At 44.9% G+C, this 14375-nt stretch overlaps 1 protein-coding gene across 1 annotated transcript in view; it reads right to left on the bottom strand.

Annotated features, from left to right (window-relative positions):
* Nucleotides 1-8647, bottom strand: part of FRMD4B (FERM domain containing 4B) — a 284910-nt gene extending 276263 nt beyond the window's left edge. The window contains exon 1 of the mRNA XM_064496320.1: nucleotides 8289-8647. The gene's annotated coding sequence lies outside the window, so the exon portion shown is untranslated. The remainder of the gene's footprint in view (nucleotides 1-8288) is intronic.
* Nucleotides 8648-14375: the final 5728 nt, after the last annotated feature.

Below are 14375 nucleotides of genomic sequence, written 5' to 3'. Positions count from 1 at the left end.
CCGGAGTATTACATGGATGAACCAGGCCCAGAGCCGGCCCTGTGATCAGTGCCTCCCTCCCGTTCAGGTCACACATAGTCCCCCTGCTCTTCTGCGATGACTGAATTGATGGGATGGGCTCAGTCAGGTGCAGCAAGGGAAGCCAGAAAACAATCCCCAGGCCCCATCCGTCGTTGGGCTCCCTACCGACGCTGTCGGCTGTGGTGAGCACCAGCTGGAAGATGGATGCTGGTATTCCAGAAAGACTTTTTGAATCAGGAGGGGCTGTGACGGGCCCCATGCTGTGGCAGAGGCCTAATTATTTCCAATAACTGTCTCTTTAGGCTACTCGGTGATTTCCAAAGCAAAGCGCCTCCTCATTGCAACAAAACACCCAGTGTTCATTTGCAGGCCGGTGGATGGGATGAAGGGGGCAGTTTTGAACTTATTTCTCATGTAAAGTCACAACGCTAGCAACTCCAGTCTGTTCGTAGTTTATTCAGCAAGGCAGAAAGGAATAGAAGCAACTGGAGCTGTGGGTTCAGGATCTGCTTTAGGGGTGATATTCTCGTCCGAAACGAGAGTCATTAGACTCTCCTGTGAAATACACTCTGGAGAGAGCCAGGCTTCTCAGGCTGTGACCGTTGGTGATAACAAACTCAGTCACCTGCAGTGTGTGTCCAAGAGCACAGATTCGGTTGAGTTTGAATTCTGGGTCTGTCACTTGCCAGCTGCATGATTCTGAATAGTGACACAGCCTCTCCAAGCCTCCGTCTTCACCTCTATTAAGTGTGAGCTGCAGCGGTTCACCGTGGAGAGGGACTGAAATATATACTGTCTGGAAAGCACTTGGCAAGTGGCTGGTACTTATCGGGACTCAATAAATGGGGACTATTATTACCAGGTAGTGCGGCTTGTTCTTTGAAGAGGGAGGTTACTCTAAGCGAACGTCTCAGTCTGATTCTCTGTGTTGATCAGATTGTTGCTGAAATCTTCACTTTGCACATGCAGGCTTTTTTTTTTTTTTTTGGAGTCTTCCCTGTTCCTTGCACCCTGTCTCCTGCTCATCAAGCTTGTCTGGGAACTCTCCACGTGCTGCTACAAATCTTTCAGGCCAAAGTGAGGTCCCACGCCCTCCAGGCATCCCACTGCAGCAGCTCTGGGCACACCATGGTCCCTGCACCACTTCAGTGTCGCACCTTCTCTGGATGGGGGAGTTTTCCTCCCATGTTCATTCAAATCTCTCTCCAACTAGCTTAAGCTCCTGGGATACATGGGATCCCCTTACATTTCTTTGTGTTTGTTTTTTTAAAGTATAGTTGATGTGCAATATTGTATGTTACAGGTGTACAACATAGTGAATCACAATATTTAAAGTTATGTTCTACTTATAGTTATTATAAAATATTTGCTATATTCTGTTTTGTACAATACACTTGTTGCTTATTTTATATTTAATAGTTGTAACTTTTAATCCCCTACCCCCATATTGCCCCTCCCCCCCTCCACTGGTAACCGCTAGTTTGTTCCCTATATTTGTGAGTCTGTTTCTTCTTTGCTATATTCATTAGTTTGGTTTTTAGATTCCACATGTAACTGATATTATACATTATTTGTCTTTCTGTCTCTGATTTCACTTAGCATAATACTCAAGTCCATCCATGTTGTTACAAACGGCAAAATTTCATTCTTTTTTATGGCTGAGTAGTATTCGTGTGTGTGTGTGTGTGTGTGTGTGTGTGTGTGTGTGTATCACATTTTCTTTATTCATTTATCTGTCACGGACACTTTGCTTCCATATCTTGGCTATTGTAAATAATGCTGCTAGGAACATTGGGGTGCATGTATCTTTTTGAATTAGTATTTTTGTTTCTTTCAGATCTAGATCCAGGAGTGGAATTGCTGGGTCACGTGGTAGCTCTCCATACTGTTTTCCATAGTGGCTGTGCCAATTTACACTCCCGCCAACAGAGTATGAGGGTTCCCTTTTCTCCACATCCTCACCAAAACTTGTTATTTGTAGATTTTTTGATGACAGCCATTCTAAGAGATGTGAGGTGATACGTCATTGTGCCTTACACTTCTCCGAATCCTCTGCAGCACCCAGCACATGTCCAAGAATCTTCTAGGTTCTCGAATCTTTTCCTAGGCAAAGTGTGGTCCAGGGGCCAGCACCATTCCTATCACCTGAGAGCTTGTTAGAATCTTGCAGATTCCCAGACTCTGCCCCAGACCTACTGAATCAGAATCTGATTCCCAAATGATTCCTGCGCACAGAGTTGGAGAAACACTGCCCTAGTCCAGCATTTCCCAGGCTTCAGCTATTTACATCTTCCCTTCACAGTTTTCATCATTTTTCAACACTATCCACCCTATGTTTTACCAAATACATTATTTTAAAGTGATTTTTACAGTGACACTATGTCTTGCTAGCCTCAACCTAAGCAATAACAATTAGTCTGTTAATAGTTCATTTGGCAAGGCAGAAACAAATATACTCTTTAATAAAATCTGAAGGTCTGAGTGAAAAAAAAATTTTAGTACACATTAAAATAAATAATCATTAAAGTAAAACAATTCTTTATCTGGCATCTAAAATTAACTCATGTACCACCAGGGACTCACCTACCCCAGTTTAGTAAACACAGCTCTAGGTTTTTTGCAGCTACGTTAGAAAGCATCTCCCCAACTCCTAATTCCATGTACTGGTCGGTGTCTGCTCCCTCCAGCACAGGGGCCCTGTCCTCAAAATACAGGCGGTCAAGGGAGGCAGAAAACCTTGGTTCTGGCCCTGCACCATCCCTTAATAATCTGCCAAGTCACACCCCATCTTTGGGGCTCATTTTTGAGGGTTAGTTGATCTCAAAGCTCCCTTCGGAGTCTAACAATATGACATAATACATGAGAGCAGAGGCTGTAGAGTCAAAATGACTCGGGGTTGCAATTAAGGCTCCATTACTTGATAATTTCATTAAGTCTCAGTTTTCCTCATCTGTAAAATGGGTAGTAATAACAACAATACATGGACATAACATCCAGATCACAGGATTTGTAAGAATAAGAAAAAAATAGCTGGAAAATACTGAGTGAAATCTGCCACATACTGTCCAATAAAAAAAATAGTTATTTTATTTTCCCAGCCTCTCCAAAGGACAATAATAATAGCCTACATTTAAGGAATATTCAATATGTAGCAGACATTGTGTGAGGCACTTAAATTTATTTTACCCTTACAATCACTCAGTGAGGTAGGAACTCGTATTCTCCCCATTTTAGAGATGAGAAACTGAGGCACAAAAAAAGTTAAGCCACCTGTTTAAAGTCATGCATTTAGTAAGCGGTGGGTGCAGTTGGATTTGAGGGCAGGACATCGGACTTCAGAGCCAGCGTTTATAACCACAGCCCATCCTGCTTTTCTGTAAAATACTGGTCAACACACAGACTTCGCCAAATTGATAAACAGGATGTAATCTTGGCAGAGTAATTCCCAGCTCAGGTGAGCAGCTCTTATCACCACTGTTCTACAGTTAGTTACTGAGTCTTTACATCTGAACAAGTTGCTACCAGGCATCAGGAGTTTCAGTTATGCTTCAGTTATCCTTCAGTTATGTTAAGAACTTTTTTTAAAATACTTTTTTATTTTTAAGTATAACAGATAAAAAGGTGAAGAAAATATAAGGGTACAGCTCAGTAATTATCTCCAAGTGAACAGCCATGTATCCATCACTGCGTTGTCCCAGAAACTCCTAAACACTTTCCCTCCATCCCTCCCCTGCAAATGTAACCACTATCCCAGGGTTTCTGCACCTTGGCACTACATACATTTGGGGCTGGATGATTCTTTGTTCTGGGGGTTGTTCTTTGCATTGAGAGATGTTTATAAGCATCCCTGGCCTCTACCAACTAGATTCTGGTAGCAAGCACCCTCCGCCAATGGCAACGACTAACAATTTCTGTAGCCATTGACAAATGTCCCCTGAGGGGCAAAATCACCCCTGGTGGAGACCCACCACCCTATCCTGACCTTTTGGCAATCATTTTCTTGCTTTCCTTTATCCTTTTACCACATAAGCACACATCCTCAAATATCACTTAATCTTGTCTGGTGAAAGGAGTTCTTATAATTCATCTATTAAAAAAAAACCCTAATCATGGCTCCCTACAACAGCCTTTATAGACGAAGTGACCACATAATTTATCATCCACACTGGAGGGAGGCACGGACATTAACCAGGATTGACCCGGGCAAGCCAGCATGATCACCCTGCTTCCAGGGATCCTCTGCTGGGATGAACATTATCCTCACAGCCGCATCCAATCAGGGTCCCCTTCCTACTGGATAACTGTGCCTAAAGTGACAAAGGACAATTAAAAGCAGCACATCCCCAGGGGCGAAGAAAACAGAGACCCAGATAAATACCTCCAAGCTGAAGAGTTGCCAAGCAGAGAAGTGATTCAGCCTTGGGCCTTAAGAAGCTGCACTCTTCAAATAATTTGCTTGAAGACACTACTTAAATAACTACTTTCACCACACTACTACAACCAACTAATTAAAATAATTGCCTTCCAAGATTTGCACATAGATGCAAAAAGGGTCAAGATGACCCCCTGTAAGAGGTTTAAGGTCTGTAGTAGGTTTTAAATCAATATATCTGCCTTTTTCAGCAACCACTATCCATCTGACCTGCTCTGCCTTTTGATCTCCTGAGTCTTGAAACTGACCATGTCAAAAGTGACAGCTAAGACTTTCCTTACATACGTGAGCAATCATACTGATAACCTATGTGCCTGAATATAATTCAGTTCATCCTTCATTATTTGAGGCATCAAAGAGGACAGAAATCAACCTACATTGAGTTGGGGCACTTGGACATGGTGGCGAACATTTATTCTGAGTTCACAGCATCCATTTGCCCCTTTTCTAACAACTGTATTCATCTGGAGGTCCAGACCTCTGGTGTCTGTGGTCCATGTGGCCTGGGTAGGACTCCACCACTGGACTCCACCTCCAGCCACACCAATCGGGCCAATCAGAACTGATTTTGAGACTTTTTGTTCAACAAGTGGGGCAGGAGGGTTTGTGCTTTTTCTTGTTGTTGAACTTGAACCTGGTATTGTGTAAACCAGCAACTGGTACAGTCGTCTTGCCACCCACCAAGGAACCCAACCCAAGAGGAAGAAAGAGAAAGGCAGAGCTGAAGACAGAAAAACAGAATCAGATTCTGATGTCACCGTTCATCTCTGAACAAGATGAATCTTGAAGCCATCCTACTTATGTACCTTTTAGAAAACTGAACCTGTAGACATGGGGGAAATATATACATACATGTTTTTGTATTTATAAATGTGAAAATATGTAACAATTCCCAATTATATATTTGCCAATTCCATTTAAATTCGGTGTTTGTCGCTTATTAGGCAAATACACCCTGTGGCAGTGACTTTCAAACTTTTTCGACAGCAAGTTGCGGTATGAACTGCATTTTATTCTGCCACCCGGAGTGTGCACAAAGCCGCAGATGGAACTGACTCAGTTTCATGAAACTACAGATCCTTTACTAACATATGATGATGTTAATATTTCCTGTCCTCTAATACTTTTTTTTAAAAAAAGAAAATACTACTGTGACCCACTAAATTGATTTCATGACCTTCCTTTTGAAAAACACTGCTTTATGAGATTAGATTCAAAATTGATTTCACCAGGAAGAATGAGATTATAAAAAATGACATGATCATTTCAATTGGGTTGTTGAGGAAAACAGGACATTTGGCCCCTAAATCAAGCATCAAGCAACAGAAAATCGCTCTCTCACCATTCCTCTCTCACTGCACAGGACACAGATCTACAAGAAGAGGAGGAAAAAGGTCTTATGACCTAGAAATCAATGAATGACCAAAAAAAAAAGAAGAAAAGGTAAGTACCTTCTCAAACAAAACAAAAACCATGTCTAAGAAGAGAGAGAAGAGATATGTGAGGAAATAGATATCCAGGTCCCGCGGATGAGCTGCGTTACGTGATTTATTTATCTGTAGGCTAAAGACAGTAATTACAGTGAACTTCAGCAGTCACTGAGTGTGTAAAAATAGTGCTATCATGATAAGATCAGATCTTTGGGGCAGACCTAGAGGGAAGGAGGGGGGTGGGGGGAGAGAGAGATCACTTGCAGTAAAAGCCTGAAGTCTTCACTTATGTGTGTAAAATAGCTACAAAGAGTTCCTGAAATCTTGGACAAGCACTACAGGCTGGACAAGATGGGGTATTTTTAACTGCTTTCCATGTACCTTATTTGTATTGTCAGTTAGCCAAAACTTGCAGAATCTCGATTAAATCTGTGGAATCAAATGGAGAGCTCAGATTCTCAGGCTGGCTGGAAATAGAGGCCAGGGAAGTAAACAATACCGTGAAAACTTCAGCGGCATTTACACTTCACAGTCCGGAGTGGCTGTGCAGTGAGCCCCCCCCCCCCCCACTCTTCTAGATTGTTAGGCTCAAGCGCACTTGGAGAAGCCCATTAACTTTTCTGCCACTAAAATGGAAGCGTATTCCTTTTCCAAACAGTGAAGTTGAAGACAATCACTTGCACGCCCAGAAGTGATTTCTGAGACTTGACTTCTGAGCAATGACTTCTTTCCCAGTGATAATGAAAATCAGATGTCACTCTACTGGTATTTTTAGGTAGCTCTCTTCATTTTCCATCATCATCCTGTTCAAATACATTCCACCTACATTACTGAGTTGAAGCAAATGAAGTGTTTGATGAATACTTGCTGCTGTCATAAGAAAACGATAAACCTCTTCAATAAGTTCTTGGAACTACATGAATTCTTGTTGTTGTATAATTATTTTTGCATCATCAGCATCGATGTCACCACAGCACAGCCTTTTTAGAGGCACTGTCATGGTTAAGAGTCTGGCATCTGGAATCAGAACTCATGTAAGCCAAAAATCACCTGCATGACTCCTGACAGGTTACTTAACCTCCCTCCAGGGCTCAGTTTACCACCCCGTCGTCTATGATGCCCCAAAACTGCCTGCTGGGGTGCCTGGGGTACTGGTTAAGCACTCTTAACCACCACGGAAGATCTAAGCGCAGTCCGGTGAGGTTAAGCAAGGTGACGCTGCTTTTCGTCCCCTGCAGACATTTGATTTGGAAGTCCACAGACCTGTTCTCTTTAGGACAGGTCTTGGCATGCCAGGGGCGCTAAAACCTTGTACCCAACCTCCAAATTGGTTGGTAAGTTTCTGGGGCACACACCAGCTAACCTTGAGGGATCAACCACCTTTCCGGAAAGGCTGCGGCTGCCAGCACTCCAGAATCTTTCCCCCCATCCCCGCGGAGGGGCCACCTTCCAGACGCAGCCGTCTGGATACCAGCAAGCAGACCGAGTGGTTCGGAAAGTTCAGAGGAGTTGGCTGTGGTATGTTTACAAGTCCTAGCAGATCGCAGGAATGTTCAGGATAATTATTACCCCACCCAGGGGCGCCCGGCCCAACCCTCTCACATCTGGAAGGAAGCGGCCACACAAAGAAGAGCGAGAGAGACCTCCTCCTGCGGCAGCTTTCTCAGGCTCCGAGAAGATTTAATTCAAGCTCTCACCCCTTTTGTGAACAAGACCAGGCACTGCCCAGCAGTATCGTTCGGAACACAAGTCATTCAATGCAAAGGAAGAGTTTATCCTCTAGTCCAAACCAAATATCATCAAAATGTCATCTTTGGTTTTCCCCTCCCCAGATGAAAGTAAAAACTGAAATACTCTAGAAAATAGATAGGGAGCGATCCACAGGCACGCAGCCTCTCCAACATAGGAGCGGCTAGGATCAGACACACCTATTTGAAAAAGGCAGCCAAACCAAACCCTTAGTACACTTTGCTAAGGCAAGGGATTTCCCCCATCCTCTCGCCGCCTTTTGAAAGTATCTCCCGGCAGCCAGATCTGGGCTTCATCAGCATTTCTCCCCCACCTCCCACGAACGCGCGGCAACCAAAGCACATGGTCCCTGACGGCGCGCTTGCAAACCCCACCAGCGCCAACGCCCCGAAACCGCCAAACTTCCTGTCTCCACACCACCAAAGCGACCAAAGCGCCGCACCAGTGCCCGAGAGACTCCGGCGGAGGCTGCCGGCAGCGGGGGAGCGGTGGGGCGGGGTTTCCTGCCCGCGGCAGCGCCCGGGACCCGCACCTCCACTGGGGGTCTCCAAACGCGCGCGCCGCGCCCGGGGCGCACCCTGAGCGCGGCTGTGGCCGGGTCGCACGGTCGCGCCCCCGCAGCGCACTCGGGGCACCAGGGGCAGTCGCCTACCTACCTGCTCTGCCGCCTCCTGCCTCCGGCGCTCGGGGGCTGTCGACCGCTACTTTATTGTCTCGGTGGCTCACCGCGCGGGACCTGGGGACCCAGCTCTGCAACTCGGCTCTGCGCAGCGCCTTCCCAGGCGGCTGCCTTCCTCCTTGTCTCTGCCCCAGCTCCTGGTCAGCACGTGAGCCGCGCAGCCCGACTCTCGGGCTCGCTGGGCAGCCAGTGCCCGCCGCATTCCCCGGCTCGGGGCTGCTCGTTGCCCCTGCCGCCGCTCGCCTCGCGTCCTCGCTTTGATCCACACTTAACAGCTGCGCCCCCGGCCGCCTTCCTTGCGTCCTGCCGCCCTTCCGTCCAGCCTGCCTCCTCTCGCTGTCAGCCCCGGCTCTGGGCTCCGCTCTCCCCAGCTGCCCCCGCCCGCCGCCTCTCCCGGGGCTGGGGGGGCCGCTGCCAATGAGACTCGGCTGATGCGCTGTTCCGGCCCAGTCATTGTATCGGGAGGGAGGAAGGGGAGGGGGAGCGGGAGGAAGGGAGGGGGCGCCCTCAGCCCCCGCCGCGCGGCTGAGGGCTGGGCTCGCCTTCCCGACAGAGAAAAGGCGCTGGTGCCAAGGGGTGCGGAGCTGGGGGCGCTGCCAGGAGTGGGGGGAGCGGAGGGGGTCACCAGCCCGCGCCTATCATCTCTCCCTCCGACTTAAAAGCTCTGGGAGGGTCTTGATTCTGCCGCCCAGGCTTCAAGCACCCCAAGACCCGACTGCCCTTAGAATAAAGGGAATGAGGCACCGGCGGCCGCGGGAGGCAGAGAACCTAGCCAGGGATGGGACTGGGTCTGGCTAATGGCTTAATTTGAGATTCCCGCAAACTGGTGTTTCTGCCTGCTGCTGAAGGAAAGAAATAAGAAGGAGGGAGGGAGGAAAAAGAGAGAAAAGAAAGACAGAGACAAAGACAGAGACAGAGAGACAGAGACAGATAAAGAGAGGAAAAAAGAGAAAGCCTACCCAATGCCAGTCGTTTATCCTCCAGAATAATTTTGCGTTCCAGGAGTGTTGTTTTTTTTCTTCTTTCTGTACAGATCAAGAAAGGAGAGAGAGAGGTTAACGCAAAATGCCTAGTAAGTGACAAGACAGATTCCAACTTGATCTGATGCTGAGTGTACTACAGCAAATGAGAGAAGGGCAGGAAGGAGGGAGGACCGTTCGTGAGGATCTATGGAGATCTTCCTATTATCTTCAGATGAGCTGGCAAGTAAAGCTGTGGAGGTACACGGACAGGGCAGAGAGAAAATACTTCCCAAACAGCTTTAAATGTGTGTCCCATTACTACACCCACTTCTCTGTACTATGAATGAATTCATTTTTAAAACTACATCCGTTTTGAAAAATATTATCTTGCAACTACACAGTTATACAGAGCTACATTTTGGTGAAAGTTTAGTTGATTCATCGAATGTCAGTATTTGAAAGAGACTAGTTTCTATAACCCTGGTATTTACATTTCTCCTCCTCCTCTTCATTTATTTTCCTCCCTTCCTTCCCTCCCTCCTTCCTTCCTTCCTTCCTTCCTTCCTTCCTTCCTTCCTTCCTTCCTTCTTCTTCCTCCTCCTCCTTCCTTCTCCTCCCCTTTCCCTCCCCCCACTCCCCCTCCTCTTCCTTCTAACTGATCACTAGCCAATAAAAAAAGATGGGATGAGGGCAGAGGGGCCTCTCTTGACTTCCCACATTCTGGCATAGCTGCTACTGACATGAAAATGGAAAGAAAAATACCTGAAGCAGTAAAGGCTTGGGAGGGAGTGATGTATAATATTATATCTGTGCAGTGTGAGGTTTAATTAAATTTTCTTCTGGTGTCCAGTGGTCTGATTGCTTTTAATTAAATAGAAGATACTGAATGAATAGCTAAAATTTATTGAGAGTCTATTAACATGTGCCCCTCACCTGAACTAAGGAAGTGCTTCGTTTGGTATCATCTCATTTCATTCTTCTGGGAGAAAGGGGTTGGCCTGGAAGCCCCATGAGGATAGGGTCTGTGTCTGCCTAGTTCAACCTCTGACACATCACAACGACTCATTCGATGTCAGCTGAGTTAAAAGTTCCCCATTTTGCAGAGGAGGAACCTGAGGCTCAGGGAGGTTAACTGATCCATAAGAATATGAAACTAGAAGGTGCTCATACCTGTCTTTAAACTCAGGTCTGACGATTCCCTAACCAACACACAATATACCTATTCAGCATAAACAGCAGCATAAGAACCCCAGGTAAGGGGGCAGTGCAAAGAGTAATAGCTTGCTGGGCCCTCAGAAGTGCACATAATTTCTTTGGAGAGGGAAGCTGGTACATGTAACACAGTCCCTAGAGAACCACACAAAGAGTGTAGGGCAAAGCAGAGCAATGCAGGGGAGATGAATAGCATAATGCTCAGTATATGTTTGGGGGGGAAAATTAGACAGAGACTAGAACAGGCAAGACGCAATATAAAAGATCTCAGTAGGGTTGATCTGGATCACAGAAAGCCAGAAGAATTTTCTGGAAGATATGGGATGTTTACTGGATTTCTTGGAGCAATGGGGCTCTGGCTTGACAATGGGAGCTCCAGGGCTGTTCCATTTAGGTTCAAAGACCAGCTTTTCTAATTACTCCACCTAAAATCGGGGTAATAATAATGCCAAGTTTATAAAGTTGTTGTAAGGACTGAATTAGTTACTACATAGAAAGCAGTTTTAATAGTGCCTAAGCCATGGTCAATGCTTAATAAATGTCAGCTAATATTATTAAAGTGGGGGTAACTTTCTTTCCAACTTGAATCTTCTGAGAAATAAATGTTTATAAAATACCAAAAACAGCTACAACACAATAGAACAAACAAAGAAAACTTTTCAACTTACTCTCACCCTGGGACAGAATTATCAATTCTGGCTGCTTATTAGAAGCAAAGGGTTTTGTTTCTGTTTTTGTTTTTAATATTTCTCTGAAAGTGGAATTAGGCTCCATAGGTGAGATTAATTACAGTCAAGACTGACAACTACTGCGAAGCTGGTAGGCCCAGGAACTTCCTGCAGAGCTTGATAAAACCTTAAGATGCCTGGACTCCAGCTCCAGAAGGCTAACGGACCAGAAATCTGAATTTTTAACAAGCTCTTCTCTTATTCTCATTGAATGAGAAACCCCGCTTTGCCCTTCCCCTATATCCCTCGTTGCCCATACAACCTTACTGGCTCACAGAATTTTTCCACCCTAGATCGCTAAATTCCTGTGATGAATCCAACACTGTGTATGCGTTTCTATTTCATTCAATGCACATTAATTAAGCACCAGTTTTGTACAAATCACTCTGATTGAGATCTAAAGATGAGTCAAACCCTTCATGCTAGCGAAGAAGGAGTTCACAGTCTGGAAGAAAAGATGCTAACAGGAATGGCTGTAATCATAAAGCTACCATGTTTTGAGGGCTTACCGTGGGCAAGACCCTGTAACAAGGGCTTTCTTTACCTGTAGACAAGATGGAAAATATATACATAAGAGAAATTCAAAGGGTGCGTTTAGATGAGGAAAACCAGAAACAGTTTCATGAAGGAGGCAGCTCTTCTAAGTCGCTTTCCGGAAATTGTTCTAGTCATGGGAGAGCGTGGTCAAAAGCCTGAACAGAGTATGGACAAAGCAGTGAAGCCCCCAGAGACTAGAAGTGCGAAGAATCAACCAGAGAGCTTCTCAGGAGTGACAAACTCAAGGTCCAAGTAAGTAACAAGTCAGTGAGCTAGACAGGTATGAAGCAATGGGGAATGGTGGGGAATGTGGCAAACTGGAGAATGCATTCTCCCCATCTAAAGGAGGCAGCCACTGTCATTCCCAGCCCAATTCAGTCATGTGGGACTGCTGATCTAATTGATTAGATGTTTTGATTTTTTAAACCAAAGCTGGAAATCTGGATTTTGGCATGAAACCTCCCAGTGCTTAAAAAACCTTGACAACGAACTAAAATTTTTCAAATATTCCGAACATGAAATGAAACATGTCTGCAGGCCATATCCACTAATGGATCGCTGGTTTACTATCACCATTATTGGACAGGCTGGAAGAATCACATCCAGAGAAAAAAACCACTAACAACCCCTGTATTAGAAAAGATTTCAGGGTGGGCTGGGAACTGTGTAGAAATGCTGCAGCAATGGAGATAAAAGAAATGGGCCTTGCCTTTCAGAAACTCGAAATCGAGTTGATAAGACAAAGGCATGTGAACAAAATGACAGCAGTAAGCAATAAGAGGAAACAATTCTGTCCTGAAATACAGGCTTTCCAGGTACAAAATGAGGGCCTCGCCAAGTGCTGTGTACATAGGACAGTGAGGAAGGTTGCGCTTTGTGATGCAAGATGGGGCTGGAAATTCCCTAGGCTCTTCCTTCTAAGCTCTTTATCTTGGTTCTGTGCAGTATGAAGGCATGTGTTTTATTATGTGTGTTATGAGATTCAGCTTTTGAATTAATAAGAACATACTTCATAAATATTTTATTTCCAAATTAAGGCAGATTCATTTATGTATGTATGTGTTTGTGCTAAAGGTAGATATATACTTATTGGACAAGTTTTTGACAATACAAAGAAAATATATAAAATAGAAGTTGAAAATTACCCGCAAGTTCACCACCCTGAGTGAACACCTTTTACACATATACTCCTAGACTTTTAAAAATGTGCGTGGATCCCATCCAACTGTTCATATTTCCAACCCCAACCCAATGTAATTCTTTCCTTGGGGAAACTCTGCTAAGAAAACTTGCATTTGTCAGACTCCTTTGCAGCTAAGTGATGCAGAGCCAACTTTGGCCTATAATATAACCTTACCCTACTTCTGGGGTGCTTTGCTTTCTCTGTCTTCCTCATTGCTCCCCCGCACGTCCTTCTCTTTCTGTTGCTCAGTTGTGGGGTGGGAGCAGCCCTATTGTGACCGTGAAATCACCACGTAAATGAGAACCAATAAAGGTAACTGGATAACAGAGCAAAACACAAGAGTCCTAGATATCGGTATCATGGAATTGCTGTGCCAGCCTGGAATGCACTTTTCTGGACTTTTTCTGAACTTCTTTTTTAAATAAACCCCTGCTTGGTTGAGGCACCTTTGTCTGTATTTTTGTTACATTCAGTCAAACACAATCCTAACTGATATACTAGTTGTTGGGGAAAAAAAGTGCAAACACACGTCCTGATCATCCATTATATTGATGTAGATGGTTTGTCCACTCAGTCCCTTACTCAGTCTCCAATACGTATGATGTATTGGTGTATCACTGGGCTTCTTTGGTTTTTTTGCTTGTTTGTTTCAAGCAAAATTTAAAACCAAAGTTAAAGGGAGGTCACACCACCCCTGCAGCACTTGGTCCTCATAGCTTCAGCGACTTTGTGCTTTCCAAAGATCTCCTGCTGATAACTCAGATTTGGGTTGAGAACGTATAAATGGCTTGCATATTGTGTAGCTAAAAGCTTGCGAGTAGGGGAAATGTCTACTAGTTTATGATAAGAAAAATATGTGCTTGTGTTTGTTAAGCACATTATATATGTGGTCTCAGTTATTATATTCCATATGAAGTCAGCACCCTGTTCTCTCCATTCTACACAGGAGGAAACTGAGGCCCAGAGAGGTAAAAGGGTTTGCTGAAGATCACACAGCCGATAAGTCAGGAGCTCAGGTTTGATCCTGGGTCTTTCTGACACTAGGAACGGAGGGCTGGCCCACCATGACAGGAGACCTCGCCTTTTTTTGATACTTCCGTTATTAGTGTAATGACTTTGATAGATGGCACTATTTTCTGGGTTCTCCGTAAGGACTTAACAAAATTAAATCTCAGAAATATTAGACAAATCGACAACCACACTTGCATAGTTACTCTGTTATTCAAGGTCAATGGTTGTGCAGTCAGCAGATAACCAAGAACCCCACAAATGAGAATAATGACCATCTCTGATACACTCCAAGTTACTTTGCCCCTTTTTAAAAGGTACCGTGTGTCATGAAGTTCTCTGTAAGCTCTGGACACACTTTGCTCCTGAAGGCACTTAACACATCCGTAAATGACAAAAGGAAGACCTGTTACTTCCGGCCTTCCGTGGGGAGT

The sequence above is a fragment of the Camelus dromedarius genome, chromosome 17, assembly GCF_036321535.1.
Source record: "Camelus dromedarius isolate mCamDro1 chromosome 17, mCamDro1.pat, whole genome shotgun sequence".
Lineage (NCBI taxonomy): Eukaryota > Metazoa > Chordata > Mammalia > Artiodactyla > Camelidae > Camelus > Camelus dromedarius.
This window is presented reverse-complemented; position numbering and strand designations above follow the sequence as displayed.